The following is a 24,105-nucleotide window of genomic DNA, read 5'->3' as shown; positions in this document are numbered from 1 at the left end:
TAGATGACCTCCTGAGGTCCTTTCCAACCCTGATATTCTGTGATTCTATGATTCTATGTGCAGCCAGCTGAACTAGCCAGGCCACCTAAATGTATTCACCCGTCCACCACAAGAGCAAGCCCTGGGTGCTTCTCAGAAGCTGGGGAAAAGCCTCTTGGGGAAATATCTCCTGCGCCACCGCCAAAAGGACCCCTTGAGTGGGAACGGTCAGAGGCCTCACTGGGGGGCTGGCCGTGCTTTCCTACCACCTTGTGATGCTGGGCGCGGAGAGAATGCTGGTCTGTGGGTGGCCTTCAGTGGGGGTTCAGCATGCCAGGGAGCAGGCTGTCTGTCTGTCTCTGTGGCTGTCTGCTGGCCACACATAGGCATGTTCCTCCTCTCCTCTTGCCCCACCCACAGTTGCTCTGTGCCTTTTAAGCCTTCCCTGGGAGCTGTCAGCACCAGCCGCCTCTGCTCTAGGTGCCCAGAGGAGGAGAGGTGCGCTGGGCTCCAGCCTGGGACTCTTCCTCCCTCCTGCCTAGCCCTGACTATGAAGCCTGTCCCTGGCACTCCTTTATTCAAGCGCCATGTGGGCAAGAGGAAGAGGTGGCAACTGCAGGTACAAGGACCAAACTTGTGAGCGTCAGGTGAAGGAGCGAGAAACACAGTGTTCAGGTGTCTCTAGCCAGACTGTTAAGTTCCAGGGCCCCAACCTATTGTGGCCAGACCATTGAACCAGCTGGACCAAAGACCTATCTCCAGTGGGCATCAGTCGCCCAGGAAGAGGGAAAAAATTCACTCTGGTTCACCCAAAGACACGGAAACCAAGCACCCTAAAGTCAAAGGCTTTGCAGCAAACCAGCATAGCCTCAGGAGGTCCCACTGAGATTTCAACTCAGATCGCAGGATTCAGAGTTTTGCGGGCTGACCATTACACCATGGGACCTGCTAGCATTTCCATTTCTGGACCCCTGTGACTCTCAGCTGGCTGGCTAGCACTCTGCACTTATTGCTTCCCTCCGGCTGCTTCCTCTTGCAGGACTCTCTCTCCTCCATCAACTGTAGCCCTGCACTACTGGATCTGCGGGTCCTGCCCTGAGTCCCTGCATCCCCCTGCTTTGTCTCCATTCCCTGAGGCCGCAAAAATGTCAGGGGAGGCCGCCCCTCCCCTCACTTGGTGATCCTGCTCAAATCGTCCACCTGCAGCTTCATCTCCTGGAACTCGGCCAGATGTCACTTGATCCAATTGTACAGCATCCCACAGCCTCCCCCTGGGTCTGCCCCTCCTGGTTATTCCTTACAGGCTGACCTGACCCCCCTTCCAGCCCCAGATTCGCCCACTAATCATCCTACTGGCACTCAGAGCCACAGACATGGAGGTGCTGGAGGAGGGAGGTGTGACTCTAGGGTGGGGTTCTTCTCTAAAGATGGCTGGCAGAAAGGTGGTGCTCAGCTCTGTCAGTGACCTGCCCCATTGCTTCGCTGCCAGGGGATGCAGACAGTTCTGTAAAGTGCATAAAGGGAGTATTTGGTTCCAAGTGAATGTGAGGAATGTGCAATTATGAGAGGGAATTTCCATCCCTCCTTCACTTATGTAGCAGGGCCCCAGTGGCCTAATGGATAAGGCATTGGCTTCCTAAGCCAGAGATTGTGGGTTCAAGTCCCATCTGGGGTGAAAAGCTGCTTTCTTCTTCTATATTGCAAGGAAACCTTGGTCTTATTTTCACCAAGGAAGCTGGGAGATGTTGGAACACAAAGTACTGGATCTTGGGAAGAATCCCCCACAAATGTCATCTTCCACTCGACAAACGCTTTCTAAACCCATCAGTAGCAAACAGTTAATACTAGTGTTTGTCTGAGAACAGAGTGAAGGGGAGTGTTTACTCCAACGTGTCAATGAACGAAACAGATGGAAAGAGCAAGGCCGTTCTGAAAGAGAATGGATCTGTCCGGAGACAAAGCAGAGCCTGAGGATGAGCAATGGTGTGAAAAGAAGAGGTTCAAATGTGTGTTAGATGTTAGTTAGGTTGGTCTGGCAAATTTAAAGAAAATACCAATGCCCTTAGCATGATGCGGACACTGGCTGTTTCTGACCTTTTACTGAGAGTTCATTGAGAAACATTTTCCTTAATTATGTTATGGAATAAAGGGTGTCTTGCCCTTCGAGACAACATGGCTACATGGCATGGGGCCAATGCGCACCTCCCAGCCAACTGCTAGAGAAGACAAGAGCAACACAGGCAGGGATGGCAGCAGGGCAGGCTGCAGCTCCAGGAAGATGGTGGTACCAGGTCTCATCAATGGGGAGGTGGCCACCCCAGCATGCACATGGTTGAGCCAGCAAGTGTGGTGTGTGCTGCAGCGTGCTGCTACTCACTGTTGCAACCGTGTTGCCCTGAGGACACTCATGTATCTGGGTAGTATCAGATCTCTGGACGGGCTCACAGAGCAGCTCAGCCTCGCTTGGCAGAGATTGGCCAGACCCCAGGAAGAGGAGGGCGTGCACTCAGGCCCTGTAAGGGGGTTCACTCACCAGCGTGGCGCCTCCCGCTGTTTGTCTCAGGGATTAGCTCACTCAGCCAGAGTTCCCTCTCCTGGTGGTGCCTTGTCCATCGTTGTCACCGCTTGCAGACCCACCTCAGTCCAAGTACAGCAGCATCCTCTTTATGACTCGGCCATCCGGCCGTGCCATGATCTGTGCTCCTTCCTTCCAGCGTGATGGGGCAGGGGGTGGGTATCTCCAAATCCAGCCATGTCTCCAGTGGTGAGTGGCAGGGAACCAGGCCCACAGTACTCTGGGTTCCAGCCCAGGGATCCTGTAGAAACAGCTTCTGCTTCCTCTCCTTAACTGCCTCCACCAGTGCTGCTTCAATTCCCGGGGCTGCTCTCCCGCAGTCCCAGCACGTTGTTCGCCCTCTTCTCAGGGTCTCAAGCCTGCAAGTCCCAGCAACCAGCCAGGAGCTCTCTCTAGCTTCCCCTGGTCCCTGCTAGCAGCTGCCCTGCCAGAGGTGCTGTGACCCTATGCCCCATATTCTTCAGAGAGACATTGTTATGATATACATATGGCATTACTAACATGTGTTTTATGCAAGATGGGTCATGTGAGATATCACTGGAAAGGTTAGGCTGTTCTTGAACTCAAGATGTAGGCGCACTAAGTCCAGAGTCAGCATGGCTGTCCTTGGGTTCAGGATTGCGTGGTCTATCGGCTTGAGTCAATATGGCACCGTGAAGTACAGGGATGAATGACCTAAGGGCCAGTGTCAATATGGCCACCCTTTGGTTCAGGGTTGCAAGGCCTAATTGCCAGATCCAGGGGCCACTTTGGAAGGGCCCAGCTAACTCCACCGGTCCCAGCCCAAGGCCCGCTCAAGTTAAGGGCATTTGCCACCCAGCCAGCCGAGATCCTACTGCAACATGCTGCCCTTACACGGGTGCAAGACACCACTCACTCCGCCTCCCTGGGCCACTTTCTGCCTTACTTCCTGAAGCTGTCATCCAAATATCACCGGGATCTCTGGGTTCCCTGGCACTGGCACCTCCGTGGAACTTTGTACATCCAACAAACAATTTTTTAGTGTAGACAAGGCCTCAATGTGCCTTGTTTTTTTAACCATTCCTCAGAGATCAGGCTTTTTTAAACCTTGTATCATTTTTGTTGCCTTGCTATGTCTGAAAGGAGACTAGCTCCAAATCTGGGCTTTTCAATCTTTTCCAATGTGTCTTTATTAATGATGAATAAAACTGATTCTGTAATAAGTGAGTCCCTTACCATTATTATATGTCGCAGTACTGAGCATCTAATACTCAATGGATTGAGTCAGTTCCAGGGTGAGGGGAGGACCTGTAGCTCTGGATCTCTGCAAGAGGATCTGGACTGGACTCTGATGTTATTTTTAATGACAGTTATTACAGTGGTGCCTAGAGATCAACCCAGCATGCAGTGCCACTGTGCCAGGGGCTGTACAAACACTGTAGCACACAGTCCCTGCCCCAAAGAGCTGTCAGTCTCCATAGAGAAGCCAGCCCCAGGGTCTATAATAGACATCTCCAGTAGAATACAGACAATAGCCAGGGCCCCAGCTCAGAATCTGAGTGCCCCCCCCGGGACCCTCTGGCAAGGGGCATGCAGAGTGCGAGTGCACACTGGGTGTCAAGGGGAAATGGTGGAAGATACAAGACAGCGGAGGGGATTCACATCTGCAGACCTAGCTGGCAGACCCAGCCAGCACTTCACCGTTCCCCATCCCAACCAGGGAACAATTCCTCTGGGTGAAAAACCTCACAACCCCTACAGCGGCAGCTAGCAAAATGATTCACGGCATGGTTTGGCTTCAGTGGATGTTGGCAGCAGAACCAAAGCTCATTAACACTATCTGTGAACTTGTATCTCTAAAGCTTTACAAAATCACCAGGACTTTCTAGTAAAATATTGTCCTTTTCCTTTGTGATGAGCACGTCACTGGCAGAGGACAGCCTGGAGATCTTCTGAAATCTAACCCGTTGGAAGAGCTGGCATGCTCAGTGCTCACCCCAAGCATTCAGGCGTGTGGAGTGGGACACCGGCGCGTGCTATGGCAAGTGCACTAGTCATTACTGCTCCAGGTGCCCATATTTACAATTTCTATAGGTTCCAACGTTCAGACAATGCTCTGTTCTAACAACGTCTCATGCCTGTTTAAAGAACAGAAAGGTTCTATCCTGAGCGTCCCTGGCAAAACTAGTCTGTCCTCATGAACACTGACTCCTCCTGCAAAACGGCCCACACACCCACTGCCCTCGGGCAATGGTCCAGGTAGAGTGTCTCTGAACATGCGAGTGACTGCAAACGCCGCATCTCTGGCACACCTGGGGCTGCCTGCAGTTAACAGGTATCGAATGGCATTTTCTCTTATGGCTGCTAAAGACACTCAAACACAAGACTGCTATGCGTAAAGTGTTGATGATCTAGGCTGAGATTTTCAAAGGCAATTTGGCTAAATGGATCCAAAGTCCCACTGGATATGGACAGTGAACTCCCGGAGGCTCCTGCAGATTTCCTTCCACCAGCACTCATTCACTTCTCTTCTATTTACATCACCCATTCCCATGTGTTCCTGGGAGCCCCTGACAACCAGAATGGGACATCAGTGCATGGTTCGATTTCTAAAACAGTTCTGATACCAACTCTCTAATACAGGGGCTACTCCAAAGTGGGCCAGTGAGATTCCCCTGGCTATCCCTTGGCTCGGACGGGGCAGGCCAGCCATGCTGGACTGTTTGGGGTTCCCTGCGTACATGAAAGGAGGAAAGCAGGCATTCTGTGCCACACGTGATCAATCACAGCTTTTATACCTGTCTCCTGTAGAAGCCAAATTCCATGGTAATTAGAGATATGCCAGGTGGTGGCAAAGATTTTTCTCATGCTTTACAACACCTGGCAACATGAAATATTTCGAATAATCTCCATCCGCTCTTGTTTCACATGTAGCCAGCGACAGGGGTTGGCCTAAGGCCCAGGGGCAAAGGGGGAGTTTATTTCCCTGTGCTGGGGTGGAATGAAACGACTAGACGCAGTCCCTCTCACCAGGGCTGAAGAGAGCAGTTCTGAGCAGAGGGCAGTGCAGCAGGTGACACCGAGGCCGACTGATTCCACGGCAGAATTTGGCAAACCACCCCTGAGTGCGGAAGCAGCTACAGAGCCAACAGGCTCAACCAGATGGAGGTTCGGGTCACCAAAAGCTCCCCTCTCTGCTGGGAGCTTTGGGTCCTGCCATCAGCTGGGGCACCAAGTCCCAGGGCCTCTGGCTCTTCACCAGAACTGAACTTGGAGGGTCACCCGTGGGGGTGAAAGGGACATTCGGTCCTTGGCCTGACACTGCTAAAACGTGTCCATCCGTGTGGGCACCTGTCTTCTTTTAAACATGCATAAAACAGATTGAAAGCGGGGCTGATGCCTTGTACACCCGCTCGCAGCTCAGGCTGAGTAGACGCTGCTCAGGCAGGTTGTAAGGAGCATCTGTGGATGGCACCTGCCAGGAAGCATATGCGTTAGTTGCACGGTCACACACTTTCCCACAGGATCCCGGCCTCATCCAGTGCACAGAATGGATAGTGCTGTGGGGACAAATCAAGCTGTGGACTGAAGGAGGCTGTCGTCTGTAGGACCCCAGCCTCATGTGCTGCAGAAGTTGGAAAGTGCGCCGTGAAGGAGACAGAGAATTTCAGGAGGAGAAAGGCTGGTCCCATGGTTTAGACAGATGAATGCTGCCCTGGTAAACTGGATTTTCTCCCTGCCTCTGCCCCAGAGTTCTTGTGTTACGTTTGGCAAGTCATGTAAACCGAAATTTTCACAACTGGCCACTGTGTTCATTTTCTGGATACCCAATTTCCTCCATTAGAAGGAGTTATGCAGCTGGAGGGAAAGCAGGACAAAGTGTAGCAGCTATACAGGCATCTATATGGGTAGAAATATTGGGGGGAAAGAATTAAATGTTTGATCATGTAACATTATTGTATTAATATTTAGTTACCTCAGAACTAAAGTGTCTGGCAAAGTATTCACAATTTCCAAGCTGAAGTGGGGAAGGCTTCACAGCCCTCAAATGGCATCCCCCTAGTTATAAAAATGAAAGAAAGACATTGAAGCTGTATCTTAAAACACATGGAGCATGAAAGAAATGGTGCCTCTGGACCCCAGAGATCAGCAACTGAGAATTAGATGTGAGCAAACCAAAACTCACTCACTCAGCGATCTATCTATCTATCTATCTAATCTGATTGTTTTATGGCCATGTGCATTTATTTGTCTGTTTTAGGGCTGGTCTACACTTAAAATTCAGATTGACCTAGCTATGTCTTGGGGGCGGGGGGGAATTCACCCACCCGAGTGCCGTAGCTAAGCCGACCTAGCCCCTGGTGTAGACATGGTGAGGGGTGAGAGCAGAATTCTTCTATCAACCTAGCTACGGCCACTTGGAGAAGTGGATTCCCACCAGCGCGGTAACCCCCATCGCTCAGTGCAGGAAGTGTCTCCACTCTAGCGCTCCAGCTGCAGCGATATGTGTTGTTGTCGCACCCAGAGCCTAGCCAGGCCCTGAGCGTGTTGGTCTCTTTGAATAAGTGACACCCCAAGAGGAGCCCCTGTCGCTTTGGAGTCACTGTTACTTTCCCGAGAGCAGGTTCTGTCAGTGATGTGACCCCCCAGCTAGGCACTGCCAATAGAAAGGCTTTTGAGGACAACAGATGATCCCAGCTTTTTTGAAGTCTTCAAAGCCCACTGGGACAATCCTCTTCACTTCACCGGTCATGACGCTGGGAGCCCCGGGGGCTGCTTGTCCATCCACTTGCTGCACGTGGGCAAAGAGGTCAGAAACTGAAAAAACCCGGCTGAGGAACCTTTCTGCCTGGTGCAGAGCCAGACTTCCAGGCTTGGGAGTTCTGCTTTGATTCCTTCATTTCAAACACCAAATGCAGGTTTGGTCATGCCGGGGGAGCTTGCAAAATACCATGGATGGAAAGAATCTTTTGTGAGTCCTACAAGGACAACAGCACGGCTCTTAGCCCCTTTCGCTGGGAGTCCCCGAAGTTACGCCGTGTGCTGCTGCAGCCCATTCCAGGGACCCCAGGGGACTGTTCAGTTTTACATACAACCATGTGCATCCATGAGCTGCCTGAACTCTCCAGCAGCCTGGGAGGCCTGTGCTACCTGCCCAGACCTGGCAGAATTGGCAGCAGAGAGGAATTGTTGTGCCCAGGCACGGAGAAGATGGTTTGTTTCCAACACGAGCATGGCAGGGCAGGGACTGACAGCAGCATGCTGTGCCTGCAAGGGGGAGTGGGGCGAGTGCTTTGAAGTCGGCTCATTATATAGCCAGTTGCACGCGCTAAATAAATTCTATCCAGTGGAGCTCAAGGAGCAGACCCTACCTAGGAGGCTGGCCAAAGCGTGCCGGGCAATACGCGGCTGGAGAACTTTTCTCTCCTAGAGACTCTGCCTCTCTTGTTACCTCCCTGCTCCAGGCCAACAGCACTTGTTATTCTGCACCAAGGCAACTCTATGCCATGGGTGGGAACAGGCCCAGAGCCGCCCCCTGCCCACTTTGCATTGCTCTAAAGAGAGGGGATTCCCACCTGGGGCCCAAGCAGCCAGTCCCCTTTGCGCGGAGCCTGGAACGAGGTCACTTGGGAGCGACTGCTCTTGCTGGGCCACCTCTTCCCCTGCCGTGTGGAGCGGGTCCGACAGGGACGTGTTTCCAGGGCAAACGGTGACTTTTGGTTGCCACACTGAACATTTTCATTGCAAACCCAAAAGGTTTTGGGTGGAAAGTTTTCAATTTGGGGTTTTCCATTTTTTTCTGTAAAAACCGAACGTTTGTGTGGAAAGCATTTAACGGAAAATGAACTTTTCCATCAAAAATAGCTTCTACAGAAAAATGTTGATGGGTCCTATTGACGTGGGCTAAATCCGCTTTCACTGTCCCAGTCAATGGTGCGGCATGCGCGCTGCCGGGCCTGTCCCTCCGGCAGAGCTCATATGGGGAGGGGGAGGAATTGGGTGCCCCACCCCATCTCTGCCATAGCTGTATCTCTGGCTGAGGCCTCTGGGGATCCCGGCTTGTCGGGCTTCCAGCTGAACCCAGATAGGCAGCTGCCAGGCTGCTAGGCAGGCTCCCACTCTCGGCTCACCTCCGACTGCTCTAAGGACTGGAAAGCCGGAAGCAGGGGCTGCCCTGCGGCTGCTGGCGGGTTTGGACCTGTGAGGGAGACACAGTGTGAGTGTCGGCTTCACTTGCATCGCCAGCACCAGCCATTGTCCCCATTTCCCAGCCTGGAGCCAAAGCCGGTTTCGCCAGGAAACCCCCGTTCAGAGCTGCAGTGCTCCTTTGGGGAGCCTGGCCAGGCCGTCTCTCCCTGGAGTCCATCGGTTAGTTCTCTCGGGCCCATGTGTGCGCGGTGCCCCCCGTGCACATAGGGTAACCCTACATCGGTTGGGACGCCCTTGGTCCCAATATCGGGGCCGTCCGGACCGCAGCCGCGGCGCCGTCGCTCACTGCTTCCTGGGGCAGCTCTCGGTGCCCGCCCGCCGGCAGGAGAGCCACGTGCTGCAGGGGCGGGGCATGCAGGCGCCGGCAGCGGGCAGAGAGCCCCCCACCCCCCGCCCCCCGCCTCCGATCCCACCTGACCTGACCCGTGACCCTTGGTGCCAGAGGGACCAGCCTGCCAGATGGTTCCCGGGACGGGAGCCGCCCCATGTAAGCACCGCTGGGACTCCCCACCTCGCCCCCGGCTGGTCCCTCTGGCTCTTAGGGTCAGGGCGGGGGGCAAAGGGGCCTCTGTGCGCTGCCGGCACCTGCAAGCCCCGCTCGGCGGCTCTGGTGGCTCCCGTTGGCGCTTTCCCAGCCAGTGGGAGCCACGGAGCTCGCGCTTGTGGCGGGGGCAGCACGTGGAGAGTCTGGAGACCCCCCCCTCGCCGCTCTGACCCTAGGGGCCAGAGACCGCCCGGCAGGGCTGGTGAATGCGGCCAGGGAAGGGGGCAGGGTGTGAAGGTGAGTGTCTGGGAGGTGTGTGGGGGGTGCTGGGCTGTGAGGGTGGGGAGGGCAGTGGGCAGTGGGGAGGTTTGTGTGTTTTGGGGGGGCGAGGCAGTGGGGGCCTGTTGGGGGGTGCTGGGCAGTGGGGGAGAGCTGTGTGTGTCAGGGCACTGGGCAGTGGGGTCTGCGTGGGACATTGTGTAGTTGTGGTGATGGGGCTGTGGGGAAGGGCACTGGGAAGGAGGAGAATGTGTGTGTATTGGGAAACGAGAGAGTTGGGGGTTCTGCGTGGGGTGCTGGGCAGCTGTGGTGGGGCCGTGGGCAGGGGGGCGCTGGGCGGGGTGTGTGTGTGCGCAGCACTGTGCGTTTGTGGTGGAAGGGTTGTAGGGGGGCTCTGGGCATAGTGGATCCAGGGGCGCTGGGCAGGGGAGCTGTGTGGCACAGCGTGGGCCCACCCCCAGCAGGAAGGGGCACGCTGGTAGCACAGGGCCCGGCAGACCAGTGTGCCCTGGCTCCGGTCGGGGCTGTGCACCTGTGTCTGTCTCTCTCCCCCCCCGACCCGGTCGCCCAAAGTGTCCTGATATTTCACTCTTGTGAGCTGGTCACCCTAAGTGCGCTTGCTGCACGTCTGCCGGGAGAGCTCAGGAGCGAAAGCTGGGGCTGCCGAGAGCTGGGTGCCCCCGTCCTGTGGAGAGGCTGGATGGACGTGGCTGGGGGAGGCCAGAGGGATCCTCGCTGTGCTGCTACCAGGACAGTCAGATGGACCTTTTCCCTCTCTCTTCGGGGGGCAGAATGGATCCCTCTTCTCCAGCCAGCTGGGCTGCCGCCTTCCCCTCTGCCATGCGTTCATCAGGGAAACCAACGACTTCTGCGTGACGACCAGTGCTTGGGGCATAGATACCAGATGTGGCAGCTGGATCCCACCCCAGGCCAGGATGTGTGTGTTAAAAGGCCCCATCGTTGCAGTGGGCAGCATGCCAAGGGTATGAGTTGGCTCAGTCTGGTTACCTAATGGATCCGGCCACGGCACCCCCCATCCCAGGGCAGTCCCATCAGAGAGCCTGAGAACCAGGATTCCTGGCGTGACATTCCCCTCCTGCAACGACAGGGGGTGGAGCAGGGGGGAGTTGGGGCGCGGCCAGGGGCAGAGGGGGGTCGAGCACCCACCGGCGCCAGCAGAAGTCGGCGCCTATGCCATCTTCAGGTGGTTGGAATCATCAGCCTTTCAGCTACCAGCCAAAGTTGATAACCACAGACTCAGGTAACTGCCCACTTCCCAGGTTTGTTTCGGCAGCACCTACAGGGGTGCAACTGGCAAGGGCAGGGAGGATGCACTGCTGGGGTTGTGAGTCCAGGCCTTGCCCACAGCATCAGCATTCATGAGCCATGTCACTCCCCGCACTGACTTTCTCTCATTCACCTAGAAAGTGCCATACGAGGGTGATGGCAGTAAATTCTCAACGCAGAACTGCGGAGGTTGGCCCCTAGATTGGGATCAGGATGGGTCTGAAAAGAAAAAGCTCCAAGAGTGTAAAAAGAGCCAGTCTCCAGGGGCAGGTATGGTACAACTCCTTCACAGGGAGCCATTGGTGGGAGGGGGTTTCCCTTCCCCTGTCAAATGTCCTGAGAGGTATTTTAAGATGAAGACAACACCCTGGTTAGCAGTTGACTGGCACGTCCTGGGTTAAAGAAAGAAAGGGCCCTAGGGTTCATAGTCTGAAGTGTTTGTGTCACCAGCCCTGTCACTGTCTGACCCCGCTTCAGCTGGGAGCAGGTTTGTACGTTGCTGTGTGGAACACAGACCCATGGAGAGCAGTGGCAGCTGTTTCCATGGCAGAGAGCCTGGCCCTTAGGAGAGGAGAAATGCAGCCTGGAGCCGAGGGGGAGGCAGCAGCTGCAGTTCCCATTCCTCGGGGACAGGCCTGTCAGCCAACAGACACTTCTCACTCAGCCACAGCTAAGGGTGTCGGGTTCCTCCAGTGGGAGAGTGGAGCAGCCGTTCACTTTCCTGTTCACACTCGTCTGCGGTATGAAAATCGGGGAGGGGAGGCAGAAGCCCCACTTCCCTCCCTAAATGACGTCCAGTAGGGGAAGCCAGGACAACAGGGTGGGGTGGCAAGTGGTGGCCAGACTCTCACCACCAGGGTCTAGTCTAGCTCAGGGTCCAGCTCAACTTCCTCCCTGCGCCACTGGCCCCCAGTCTGCTTCTGCCACCAGGTCAACCCGGGAACTCAGGCAGGAACGGGGTGAGGCAGCAAGTCAAGCTGAGCAAGGAGGCAAAAGCAAGTCTTGCCTCATGGGCCGCTCACAACAACGTCCTTTCTGTGTGCCAAGGCTGACAAAAACATCCCGGACAGAGCAGCAGCAGGCCAAAGGAGCACTATGCAGCTGCCGAAGTAGCTCAGTTGGGAGAGCGTTAGACTGAAGATCTAAAGGTCCCTGGTTCAATCCCGGGCTTTGGCAGGTCCTTTCATCCCTCTTTGTGCAGAGGTGGCTTGTTTTCTGGAGCACAGCAGCACCTTTCCCTGCTACAGTGTCCAGTCCAAAATATCAGCCCCCCGGTGCAAAAACGCTATCTTAGGATGTAAACAGGAGGCTTCCAGCACTGGGACACCTGACAGAGAGCTCAGTGGGGGGTGTAACAGCTGCTGACTCTGAGGGTCCTGGGCTAAATCCACTTGCAGGTGGAAATGTTTCGATTTATTTCATTGACAATGAGGAAGGCGACAATTTAATCACAGGTATTTTTCGTAAAAGTCATGGGCAGGTCACGGGCAAGAAACAAAAAATCATTGACCGTGACCTGTCCATGACTTATACCATAGATACCCGTCCTTGAATCTTGCAGGGAGGGGATCCCAGGGAGTCTGCAGCACCAGCTGCGGGGGGAGGGAGTCTGGGGGGGCCCATAGCACCAGCTACCAGGGGAGAAGCCCCAGGGTCCGGCTGCCATCGCAGGGGGGAGCCCCAGGGGCTGAGCAGCTGCTCCCACTGCCCCCAGGACAGCTGCCGGGAGCCACTGAGCTGCGGCTGCTCCCGCTGCCCCCAGGACCACTGCTCAAACGCTCCCCAGGGCCAGCTGCATTGGCCGCTGCTCTGGTGGTCCCTGGGGCCAGCTGCTTGGGCGGCCCTGGAGTCAGCCACACTGGCCGCTGCAGAAGTCACGGAGGTCACAGGAAGTCACAGAATCCGTCACTCCCACAACCTCCCTGACGGACACGGATCCTTAATAATGAGACAGGGAACTGTGTGTTTCCGCCTCTGCCTGCAGCCCCCGCTCTCCCAGCCCTGGGATCCCCACTCACCGCTCTGCCGGTGCCCCTCACTCCCGACCCGCAGCCCCCGCTGTCCCAGCCCTGAGCTCGCCGCTCTGCCGGTGCCCCTCACTCCCGACCCGCAGCCCCCGCTGTCACAGCCCTGAGCTCCCCACTCGCCGCTCTGCTGGTGCCCCTCACTCCCGACCCGCAGCCCCCGCTGTCCCAGCCCTGAGCTCCCCATTCGCCGCTCTGCCGGTGCCCCTCACTCCCGACCCGCAACCCCCGCTGTCCCAGCCCTGAGCTCCCCACTCGCCGCTCTGCCGGTGCCCCTCACTCCCGACCCGCAGCCCGTGCTGTCCCAGCCCTGAGCTCCCCCCTCGCCGCTCTGCCGGTGCCCCTCACTCCCGCCCCGCAGCCCCCGCTGTCCCAGCCCTGAGCTCCCCACTCGCCGCTCTGCCGGTGCCCCTCACTCCCGACCCACAGCCCCCACTGTCCCAGCCCTGAGCTCCCCATTCGCCGCTCTGCCGGTGCCCCTCACTCCCGACCCGCAGCCCCTGTTATCCCAGCCCTGTCCCCCGCAGCTGTTCAATGTTTCTCCTTCCTTGTCTGGGCCCAATCCTTTCCTCTGGTACAGTCCTTGTTAGTTCCAGCAGGCATCTTAGGTGAATAGCAGGGGCTTTCTCATGCCACTTGTTCTGCTCCACCCCCTTTTATAGCTTTGGCCCAAGGCGGGACCCCTTTATCTCTCTGGATCCCCACCCCTCCTTCAAAATGGAAAAGCACCAGGTTGAAGATGGATTCCAGTATCCTGTTACATGGTCACATGTCCTGTGAGTCCCCTTGTCTCCATTCTTCCAGGGCTAGCCCGCACCAGGTGAACAGAGCCATTTACAACCCAGTGTCCCAGTCAGTGGGAGCCATCAAGCTTCCAAACCATCATCAACGGCCCACACTGTCCATAATTACAAGAGGACTTCAAAGTCATACTTCATATTTCTAGCTTCAGACACAAGAATGACATGTGTACAAGAATGATACAGATAGGATGACCACACTCAGGAGATGATAAGCCTTGTAATGAGACCTTACCAGAGACTTTTTTGCATAAAGCATAATCCAGTTACATCATATTCACACTTATAAGCATATTTCCATAGACCATATAGACTGCAGAGGTGCGGGGGAGCCCAGGGCTGACATAGCAGGTCATGCGGGTCGGGAGTGAAGGGCACCAGCAGAGCGGCCAGTGGGGAGCAGAGGGCTGGGACAGCGGGGGCTGCGGGTCGGGAGTGAGGGGCACCGGCAGAGCGGCGAGTGGGGAGCTGAGGGCTGGGACAGCGGGGGCTGCGGGTCGGGAGTGAGGGGCACCGGCAGAGCGGCGAGTGGGGAGCTCAGGGCTGGGACAGCGGGGGCTGCGGGTCGGGAGTGAGGGGCACCGGCAGAGCGGCGAGTGGGGAGCTGAGGGCTGGGACAGCGGGGGCTGCGGGTCGGGAGTGAGGGGCATCGGCAGAGCGGCGAGGGGGGAGCTCAGGGCTGGGACAGCGGGGGCTGCGGGTCGAGAGTGAGGGGCACCGGCAGAGCGGCGAGGGGGGAGCTCAGGGCTGGGACAGCGGGGGCTGCGGGTCGGGAGTGAGGGGCACCGGCAGAGCGGCGAGTGGGGAGCTGAGGGCTGGGACAGCGGGGGCTGCGGGTCGGGAGTGAGGGGCACCGGCAGAGCGGCGAGGGGGGAGCTCAGGGCGGGGATATCCGGGGGTGCGGGTCAGGACAGGCAGTTTTGCTCAGAGCGTTCAGAGCTGCCCTCTGTCTGCCCTTTCTCTGGACAATCCCTGCGCCCAGAATGCACCAGGCCCTGGTCTGAACGCTTCCCCTGCGGGCTGAGCTGGTTTTGTTCACTGGGATCCTGTCGGATGGGCGGGGGGGAAGTGACAGTCCCACCCCAGAGCCGACACCCACCTGTCACCCAGCACCCTCGGCCCCGGCCCCACCAGCCTGGTCAGACGGGTTCGTCCTCCCTGTCTGGGGAAGAGAAACCAATGACTTGCCAAGGAGCTATGGGCGTGTGTGTGTGTCCGTCTGTCCGTCCGTCCCCGCAGCGCTCAGCGGCACAGGTCAGCCGGGGAGCTGGGCCCTGCCGTGCTCTCAGGGCATCTACACTGCAGCCGGGGGCTGCTCCCCAGCAGTGTCTGGTGGAGCTCAGGCACTGACGGGGCGGCGGCAGCAGCCATGTGGGGGGTTAGGCGAGTGACCCGGGGCCGTCTCATGGTGTCGGCTGGGTTCATGCTCAGGCGACTAGCCCCAGCCACCGGCCGAGCCGCCACGGCCACGCTGCTGCTCTTAGCACACTAGCTTGGGCGGCAGCTGCTGGCTGGCTGGACCCTGGGGGTGGAGCCGGCACACAGGGAAACCCCCTGGCCTGGGGATTCCTTGCCAGGATTCCTGGGAGCTGCCCATCCCCGTGGCTCGTGTGGCTGCCTCCCAGGCCCAGCAATGGCTCTGGAGGGCGACTCGGGCCACCTGGGGGAGAGGTGACCCAGGCAGGGGGAGGACGTGGGGTCTGACTTACGGATAAAATTGGTTTCAGAGTAGCAGCCGTGTTAGTCTGTATTCACAAAAAGAAAAGGAGGACTTGTGGCACCTTAGAGTCTAACCCATTTATTTGAGCAGAAGCTTTCGTGAGCTACAGCTCACTTCATCGGATGCATAAAGTGGAAAATGCAGTGAGGATGTTTTATACCCCCAGACCATGAAAAAATGGGTGTTTATCACGTCAAAAGGTTTTCTCTCCCCCCACCCCACTCTCCTGCTGGTAATAGCTTATCTAAAGGGATCACTCTCCTTACAATGTGTATGATAATCAAGGTGGGCCATTTCCAGCACAAATCCAGGTTTAACAAGAACGTCTGAGGAACAGTGGGGGGGCGGGGGGGGGAGGGTTAGGAAAAAACAAGGGGAAATAGGTTACCTTGCATAATGACTTAACCACTCCCAGTCTCTATTCAAGCCTAAGCCACAGGGCCTAATAACATCAGTCACACTATCAGAGGCTCATTCACCTGCACATCTACCAATGTGATATATGCCATCACGTGCCAGCAATGCCCCTCTGCCATGTACGTTGGCCAAACCGGACAGTCTCTACGTAAAAGAATAAATGGACACAAATCAGATGTCAAGAATTATAACATTCATAAACCAGTCGGAGAACACTTCAATCTCTCTGGTCACGCGATTACAGACATGAAAGTTGGGATATTACAACAGAAAAACTTCAAAACCAGACTCCAGCGAGAAACTGCTGAATTGGAATTCATTTGCAAATTGGATACAATTAACTTAGGCTTGAATATAGACTGGGAGTGGCTAAGTCATTATGCAAGGTAACCTATTTCCCCTTGTTTTTTCCTACCCCCCCCCCCCCCCCCCGTTCCTCAGACGTTCTTGTTAAACCCTGGATTTGTGCTGGAAATGGCCCACCTTGATTATCATACACATTGTAAGGAGAGTGATCCCTTTAGATAAGCTATTACCAGCAGGAGAGTGGGGTAGGGGGAGAGAAAACCTTTTGAAGTGATAAACACCCATTTTTTCATGGTCTGCGTGTATAAAAACATCCTCACTGCATTTTCCACTTTATGCATCTGATGAAATGAGCTGTAGCTCACGAAAGCTTATGCTCAAATAAATGGGTTAGTCTTTAAGGTGCCACAAGTCCTCCTTTTCTTTTTGTGCATAAAATTGGTCTCCTCTGTCTGTGGTGCTCGGCGGCCTGGGTCAGTGCCGGCACCTCCCAGTGACAGGTTGGGACGGGAAGGGGGGGTTAGAATTTCCCTCCAAAGCTATTTTAGGGTCTGATCCTACAAGCCTCCCATGTACCCAGTGCAGGATGGCTCCAGACTCCTCACCCAGTCCAGTGTTGGTGAGTACAGCAGAGAACTGGAAGCAGCAAATTGGGGGGTCGTATAAAGAGACTAGAAATACAGTTTACTTCTGAAAGGAGAAGAAAAGACGACATTACCGAGCTGTGTAATGGGGCAACCTGACCCTCAGAGACTGCGAAGGGAAATCTCAGGGGCTCTGCTCACCCGGCCCCAGGGCTGTGTCCTCAAGACAGGCCTGTGGGAGAAAGGAAATCGCCAGAGAGAGGAGTGGGGCCCAGTGTGGATTTTTGGGCTGTGGCAGGGAATTTAGGTCCTGAGACTGGAGCCATAAAGAGGGAGTGGGTGAAGGCTCCCCTCTGCTTTCAGGCTGAAGGAATCCTGGGTTGGTCAGTCTCTCCAGGGGGGTCACATTGCTCACAGGCAAAGAGAGGAGGAGAACTGCCCCCAGAAGGACACATGCAGATCCTGGAGAAAAAGAAAGAGAAAAGAGACCAGCAGCAGGTGAAGGCGGCTGAGTGGGGGATTCCCTTGTGTGTGTGACGGAGCACTTGGGAAGCTATGTCCATTCAAACACACTGAGCTTTAATATGGAGGAAGGCCGGACTTCTGTGACTCGGTAAAGGATTTAGGTGTCATAATGGACATACAACTCAGCATGAAATCCCCGTGCGACGCTGTGGCCATCCTTGGACGCACAGACAGGAGAATAGTGTCTAGAAATAGGGCACCAGAGATATCTCTGTATACCACCATGGTCAGACCAACACCGGAATCTTGCATACAGTCGTGTTGGCCGCATTTTAAGACGAAAAATGAAAAATTGGACAGGGGGCAGAGAAAGCCCCCCCCCCCCCCAAAAAAAAAAAAAAAAGGAGCTGAAAAGTTGCCTTTCAGTGCGAGACAAGAGCTGAATCTGTTCAGTTTCTCACAAAGAAGACCAAGAGGTCACTTGATGACAGTGCGTAAATCCCCTCACAAAGAGAAACCTGGGTACGAAAGGGCTCTTTAACCGAGCAGCGAAAGGCAGAACAAGAACCAATGGCTGGAAGTTCATGCCAGAGAAACTAACATTAGAAATTTGGGACACATTTGAAATCGGGTGATTAAACATTGGAACAAGGTACCCAGGGCAATGATGGATTCTCCACTCCATGTGGAGGTGGCAGGAGGGGGCAGGGGGTGCTGAAGCAAGTGCTCTCAGGTGATATAGAAAACGATTTCTCTCCGGTGCTTGGCCGGTGGGCCTTGCTCACATGCTCAGGGTCTCACTGATCTCCGTTTTTGGAGGTTAGGAAGAAATTTCCCCCAGGTCAGATTGGCAGGGCTGTTGGAGTTTTTGCCGTCCTCTGTGGCATGGGGCACAAGTCACTTGCCCGGATCAGCTGGGTGTCATGTGTCTGGGGGTCACACTGGATTATTTTGTTGTCTTGACTGGCCTGAAAATCAAGACCTGGATGTTCTGGCTCCAGTGTTGCAGTGTCTGACCCGTGGTCACTCCAGCTCCCAGGTGCCTCTTCCCAGTCGAATCCGCAGCCAGTCTTCAGAGGATGGCAACTGCCGCGCAAGGCAATCGGGGCTGGTGGGAGTGACTCTGGGGCAGTCACTAGTCACAGAAAACAGACCCTCTCCCAACACCCCGACTGCTGCCCCTCAGGTCTCTGGCCGTACAGGAGACTGGCCAGGCCCCCATGGGAGGAATGAGGGGGATGGAAACCCCCAGGATGGGGAGTTGTGTGTTTCAGCCATGTTGGTGTGTGGGTCTCACTCAGACCCATGCACTGTACCCACACGCAGAGCCAGTTCAGATTGTAAAACCCCACACCCACGAGGGATGTGTTCATCTCAGCACAAGTTCGGCTTTAACCCGTTAGAAATAACTTTGGAGCTATTGTGGGGTCTCAGGGCCAGAGGACACCAGACCCCTGAGCTGTCAGTGGAGAGCCAGGTGACCCGTCAGCAAGGCCTTGTGCATGCTGGCCCTGGTGGGGGAGGAGGGGAGGCAAACACATGGCAAAGGGAAGGTCACACACACAGCCGGAGCGCTCACCCCCCTGCACCCCTGCCCCAGCCTGGAGCCCCGTCCCGCACCCTGAACCCCTCATTTCTGGCCCCACCCCAGAGCCCACACCCCCCATTAGAGCCCTCACCCCCTCCTGCATCCCACCCCCCTACCCCACCCCAGTGATAGCGAGTGAGGGTGGGGGAAAGCGAGCCACCAAGGGAGGGGGAATGGAGTGAACTGGGGGCAGGGCCTTGGGGAAGGGGCGGGGCAGGACCTGAGGGGAAGGGGCGGGGCTAGGGCATGCGCTTTTGTGCAGAAAGTTGGTAACCGGACATCAGGTGTAGCATAGATGCTGCCTTTGGTTTTGCCAGTGGGTGCCCCATCCCAGCTCCGCCCTCTCCCCCAAGGCCCCAGCCCCAACTCACCCCACCCCTTTCTGCCCCCTTCCCCTGGTTCCCCTCCCCTGGGGGTCTCCCACTCACTCCTTCCTGCCCCCCCCCAACTGCTAGTTTTCAGCCTATTTATGCACTTTTCATATTCTACTGATTATTGTTATTGGGTTCTTAATGCCATCATTAAAATAGTAACGAACTACGTAAGGACATGATCAGGAGTTACAGAGTTTTAAAATGATTACACTGAGCTCCAGGTGTCTTCACTAACAGCCCAGTGGAAAGACGTGAGGTTCGCTCCACTTCGCACCTGCTTGGGGCCTCTTTGGCAGCTGTGGGCCAGTGATGGCTGTGGGAAGGTGGCAGCTGCGAGGGACAAGCCATGGGGAGTCTTTCCCCTCCCCCTGCCCCTCTCTTCTTTCTTCTCCAAGTCTTTGCTCCCCTTCCTGATGTTTCCCCTTCTTGCTTCCCACCCATGTGCCTTTCCCCATGCCCCCTCCTGGTGGCTCGGTCTAGGGCCTGGCCCACCCACACACTCAAAGCGCAGAGGAGGCTCCGGGTAGAAAGGTCACCCAGTGGTTCAGTCACAGCCCTGGGGGCTCGGGCGTGCTGGGTTTGGTTCTCTGCTCTGCCACAGACTCCCTGCTTAGCCTTGGGAAAGTCACTTCACCTCCGTGTACCCTAGATCCCACCTGGGGCTAATACTGACCCTGCCTCCTAGGCACAATCCAGTCATGGCTGTGTGATGAGGGGGAAACGGAGACACCAAGGTGGGTAGATTGGGGCTGAATTTCTCCACGGCCTGAGAGTGAGAGCCAGCCCCGCACAGGGGGGAACGGGAGAGGGGGGGCTCAGGCCAGGTCTGCACAGGGGGTCGTTGGGGCTTCAGCCCTGCAGCTTCTGCTCCTCAGGCAGCAGGAGGCTTCAGCGCCGCATCTCCTGTCGGGGTCGGGGCTTCCCCCCCCGAAACTGCCCTGCCCCCACCCACCCTAGGCGACCTGGGCTCCCTTGGTCCCCTGATGGCTGGTCGCCCTGGTGGGTGCTGAGCACCCCCTTCTTCCCCCTGGTGCTCCAGCCCCAGAGCACCCACAGAGTCGGCGCCTCTGCCCAGATTAGGACCAGCTGCCTTGGGGCAGGTCTGGAGTCACCCCCTGAGTGTGGGGCTGGCCTGAGTCCCGCGGAGCCGCCAACCGGGAGCTGCCTGAGCCAAGCGCTGCCGGGCTGGACCCCGAACCTCCGACTGCCCCCCTGCCCCCGGTCAAACCCCCTCCCGGAGCCAGGCGCCCCACAACCCCCCCCCCACGCCCCACAACCCCTCCCGGAGCCAGGCGCCCCACAACTGCCCCCCCGCAGGAGCCGGCGCCCCCTAGCCCCCCAAACCCCTGCCCCGGGGAGGGGGAGCCACCGGGGGCGGGGCCTCGGAGCGCCCCCAGCCCCCCCCCCCACTGGGGGTCAGACACCGGCTGCGGCCGGGGCAGGAAGGAGAATAGGGCCCCGTGGGAGAGGCGCCAGGCGCCGGGCTGGCCCCGGACCCTTCTCCCAGCGGCTAGGGCGGGGCCGGCCACGGTCTGTCCGGGCTTTCAGCGTCAGAACTCCCTGCTCAAAGCGGAAGTTTCGGACACAGGAAGTGAGGACTGCTCTCAGGACGCCATTAGGAGAAGGTCAGAAGCCCCCAAGGGGCGGGCGGAGGGTGACGTGGGCGGAGCGTGTCTCTCCCCCGTCCTCAGCCGCGTGTCGCCCGCGCGCCACAAGCAGCCCGGCCCCGCCCCCGCCCCCGGTCCGAGTCTGCGCCCTCGATCCCCCCCCAACGCCTCCCACAGCCCCCCCCCAGGCATTGGCCCCCGACACCCCTCCAGCCCCCCGCGGGCCCCCCCAGCCCTGCCCTCCATCCGGGGGATCCCTCAGACCCCACTCCCCAAACTCCCCCCAGGTCACCCCAACCCTTTTCCTCATCCCTCGGCCCCCAGCGTCCCCCGAAATGTGCTGCCGCCCCCAGCTCCTCCCCCGTCCTCAGCACCCCGCCCCACAGACTCCCACCCCTTTCCCCACTGCTGGCCCCCCTTTCCTGTCCCCCCTCCCCCCGTCCACCCCCAGCGTGCCAGGTTCCTCATCGCCCGTCTCTGCTACCCCCCAACCTGCCGGATTCCCCTTTTCAGCCACCGTGGGGCCCTCAAACGCGCCCCCTTGTCCCCTCTGGGGTCTCTAAATCCCCTATTTCCACAGTGCACCTTGGAGCCCTTCCCTCCTCTACCTCGAATCCCCCTATCCCCTTCCCTTGGGTCCCCCTGAACACCTCAACCCCACAGTCCGCCCCCCACAGATATCCTGGTCACTCAGTCACACGCTGAGCTAGTCCTTCAGGGGCCCCCACAGCCCACCAAACTTCTCCATCCATGAGCCCCGTGGCCAGGAAGGGGGGGCAAGCTCCCAATGTGGCTGAGCTGGGTGTGGGTGTGAATCTTTTCCTGTCTGGTGTGTGCTGGGCTCACAAAGACTCTTTGCTCCCTCAGGGTGGGGTGTGTTTTTTGGCCGAAGGTGACACCGTTTGGGAGCCCTGTGGATGCGATGGGGTGTCTGGAATGGGGCGTGTGTGATCCCACGGTACCCCTTCCCCTCTGCCTGCAGAGCTGAGGACAGACGGGTCTGAGGAGCAGAGCAAGAGCTCTGGGAAGGAGAAGAGCGATATGAAGATGGCGTCTAAGATGAGGCCAGGTGACTTCTGTGGAGGGAGACATGCTGGACAATGCCACAATGCCAAGGGTTGGGGAGACAACCAGGTGTGAGCCCAGGGCGCAAAGAGAGCTGGGGGAGGGTGTCTGTGTCTGTAACACTTCCCTGTCCTCTCTCACAGATGGAGTCCAAGAGGGATAGGAAGGAGAGAACGAGCGCCCCAGTACTCAAGAATAATAAGGTGCATCCTAGCTGGGCCCAGGGCTCTGCGGGGTTAAGACGAGTGGAAGGGACAAGAGTCTCCTGTGCAGAGTGACGATTTTGGGTGCAGGTGCACTGGGGTGCTTCTAATTGTAGCTCCGAGAACATCATGGGAAGGGGGTTCAGGGTAGAGCCCTGGGATGTGGGAGATGCAAGAAGCAGAGCCTCGCCATCATGGCAGAGTGTGACGATAACTTTTGTTTTTCCTTCTTGCGTTGTGTTTGGCACCAAGGGAAAAGAAGTGTGTAAGTGTGTGTGTGTATGTTGGAGGGTGAGGGGAGCGGGGACAGAGTCCGTCCTGGTGGAGAAATGGAAAGCGAGCGAGAGCGCAAGCACTGTTAATGCCAGGCAAGACCTGTTCAGCTGGGAGTGGAGCAGCTGTCTCTGTCTGAGAGAGGAGTGCTTGGTTTGGGGACTGCTCATCTCTCTTGGTGGGAGTGGTGTGTCCAAGCCCAGCAGGAGGTTGGATCCAGGAGGATGACTCCAGGTGCTGAGTTACTTTAATTTCTCCTAAAAGAAAAGGAGTACTTGTGGCACCTTAGAGACTAACCAATTTATTTGAGTATGAGCTTTCGTGAGCTACAGCTCACCTTCTCCTATTCCCCCTCTCTCTCTGTCTTGCCTTCTGTGTTGGACAACGCACCTTCTCTCTCTCTTTGTTGTGCCTCCTACTGCAGGCCATGGGCAGGAGAAGTGCGCATTGATCCCCACAGGCTTGGTCTCGAGAGCCTGCACCATCTGGCGGGAGGGAAGAGAATCATAGCGGGTCCTGGAGGCTACAGTGGGGGAGGTGGGGTGACTGGCCACGCAGCCCGTTGGCTCTGTCTCTTTTCATCGCGTGGGGCTGCTCTAGAGCATGTGGGAGACGGAGGGCGGCCGAGCTCTCACGCACCAGTAGAGCTGTGGGCAGGGCTGCCTCGCTCGTCGGTTATTTCCTGCGCTTGCAGATGAGTCGCCCAGGAGGCCCAGGCAGAGGAGAAGCTGGAAGAAGTGGAGCTGAGCAGGCTGGACATCCCGGTAAGCAGAGATGAACAGTCCTGAGCTTTCTGCCTTTCCCACACTGAGTGTGAATCAGCGGTGACGGCACTCTCTTCCTCAGCTCTTCCCAGGTTAGTTTTCTTCAGAGGCCGTGAGCTGCGCGTGGTATTAAGGGCAGGGGAAGAGACAATCATGTCCTGTGCAGAGTGACTCCTTTGGGTGCAGGTGCAGAGGGGGGATTTCTAATTGTATCTGTGATGGCATAATGGGAGGAGGGTTGAAGCCAGAGCCCTGGGGTATGGGAGGAGCGAGAAGAGGAGCCTTGCCACCATTGCTTTTTCTTTCCCTCTTGTGTTGTGTTTAATACCAAGGGGAAAGAAGTCATGAGGACGGAGTCCAGCCCCGAGGTGAGATGGAAAGTGAGTGAGAGCAGTGACAGCGTGAATCCTGTTGATGCCAGGCAAGACCTGTCCAGCTGGGAGCGAAGCAGCTGTCGCTGTCAGTGAGGTAAGTGTCTGGTTTGGGGAGGGCTCTGGTCACAGCCCCCCTGGCTCCAAGCAGGGACTTCCCATTAGCTGGTGGGTGTACTCCCTATCAGAAGGTTGAATCCATGAGGGTGACTCCCTGTTCTGAGTTTCTTTCCTTCCTCCTAGGTTTCTCTCTCTCTCTCTCTCTGTCTTCTCTACTGTGTTGGCCAACTCACACTCAAACTCTCTCTCTCCTTTCATGGACACTTGTTATGTTCAGTTGCCTGCATCCTCTTCCTCTGCTCCCCCCTCCCAGTCTCCTCTGGGCTAGGCTGGGTCTGTCTGCCTACGGCCATGGTCTCTGCCCTACTGGGCTAAGTGGCTTGCCCCTCCCACCCCGTATCTTCCTAGAGAGTTTGGGGAGACTTCATTGGCATAACTGGGTCACAGCGTGAGTGGCCAGTCATGTCTTTGGGGCTGTGGGGTCTGAGACGGAGAGGGGTGGATTCGTGGTCATGGCTTAGGGCACAGTAGAAGTGGGGCTGGGATTAGAGATGCCTAGAAACCCCCTTATTATCCCTGGCTCCATTACTGCATCACCCAAAAGCCTCGCTCGGGGTCCACGCCCAGTACTGGGTTTCGAACGGTGCCACTGGCACTGTGGCACCGGGCCCACGCTCAGAAGGGGTCCCGGCCTGGCCCCCTCCACTTG

General features: G+C 57.0%; 2 non-coding genes across 2 annotated transcripts; both read left to right on the top strand.

Moving 5' to 3' along the window:
* The first annotated feature begins 1,581 nt into the window (after positions 1-1,581).
* Positions 1,582-1,654, top strand: TRNAR-CCU (transfer RNA arginine (anticodon CCU)). The gene has a single exon. It is a non-coding gene; the product is annotated as a tRNA-Arg (tRNA).
* A 10,224-nt stretch (positions 1,655-11,878) lies between these two features.
* TRNAF-GAA (transfer RNA phenylalanine (anticodon GAA)) lies at positions 11,879-11,951 on the top strand. The gene has a single exon. It is a non-coding gene; the product is annotated as a tRNA-Phe (tRNA).
* Positions 11,952-24,105: the final 12,154 nt, after the last annotated feature.

The sequence above is a fragment of the Natator depressus genome, chromosome 16, assembly GCF_965152275.1.
Source record: "Natator depressus isolate rNatDep1 chromosome 16, rNatDep2.hap1, whole genome shotgun sequence".
NCBI classification, from domain to species: Eukaryota; Metazoa; Chordata; order Testudines; family Cheloniidae; genus Natator; species Natator depressus.
The sequence above is the reverse complement of the archived record's forward strand: the minus strand, read 5'-3'. Positions and strand labels throughout refer to the sequence as shown.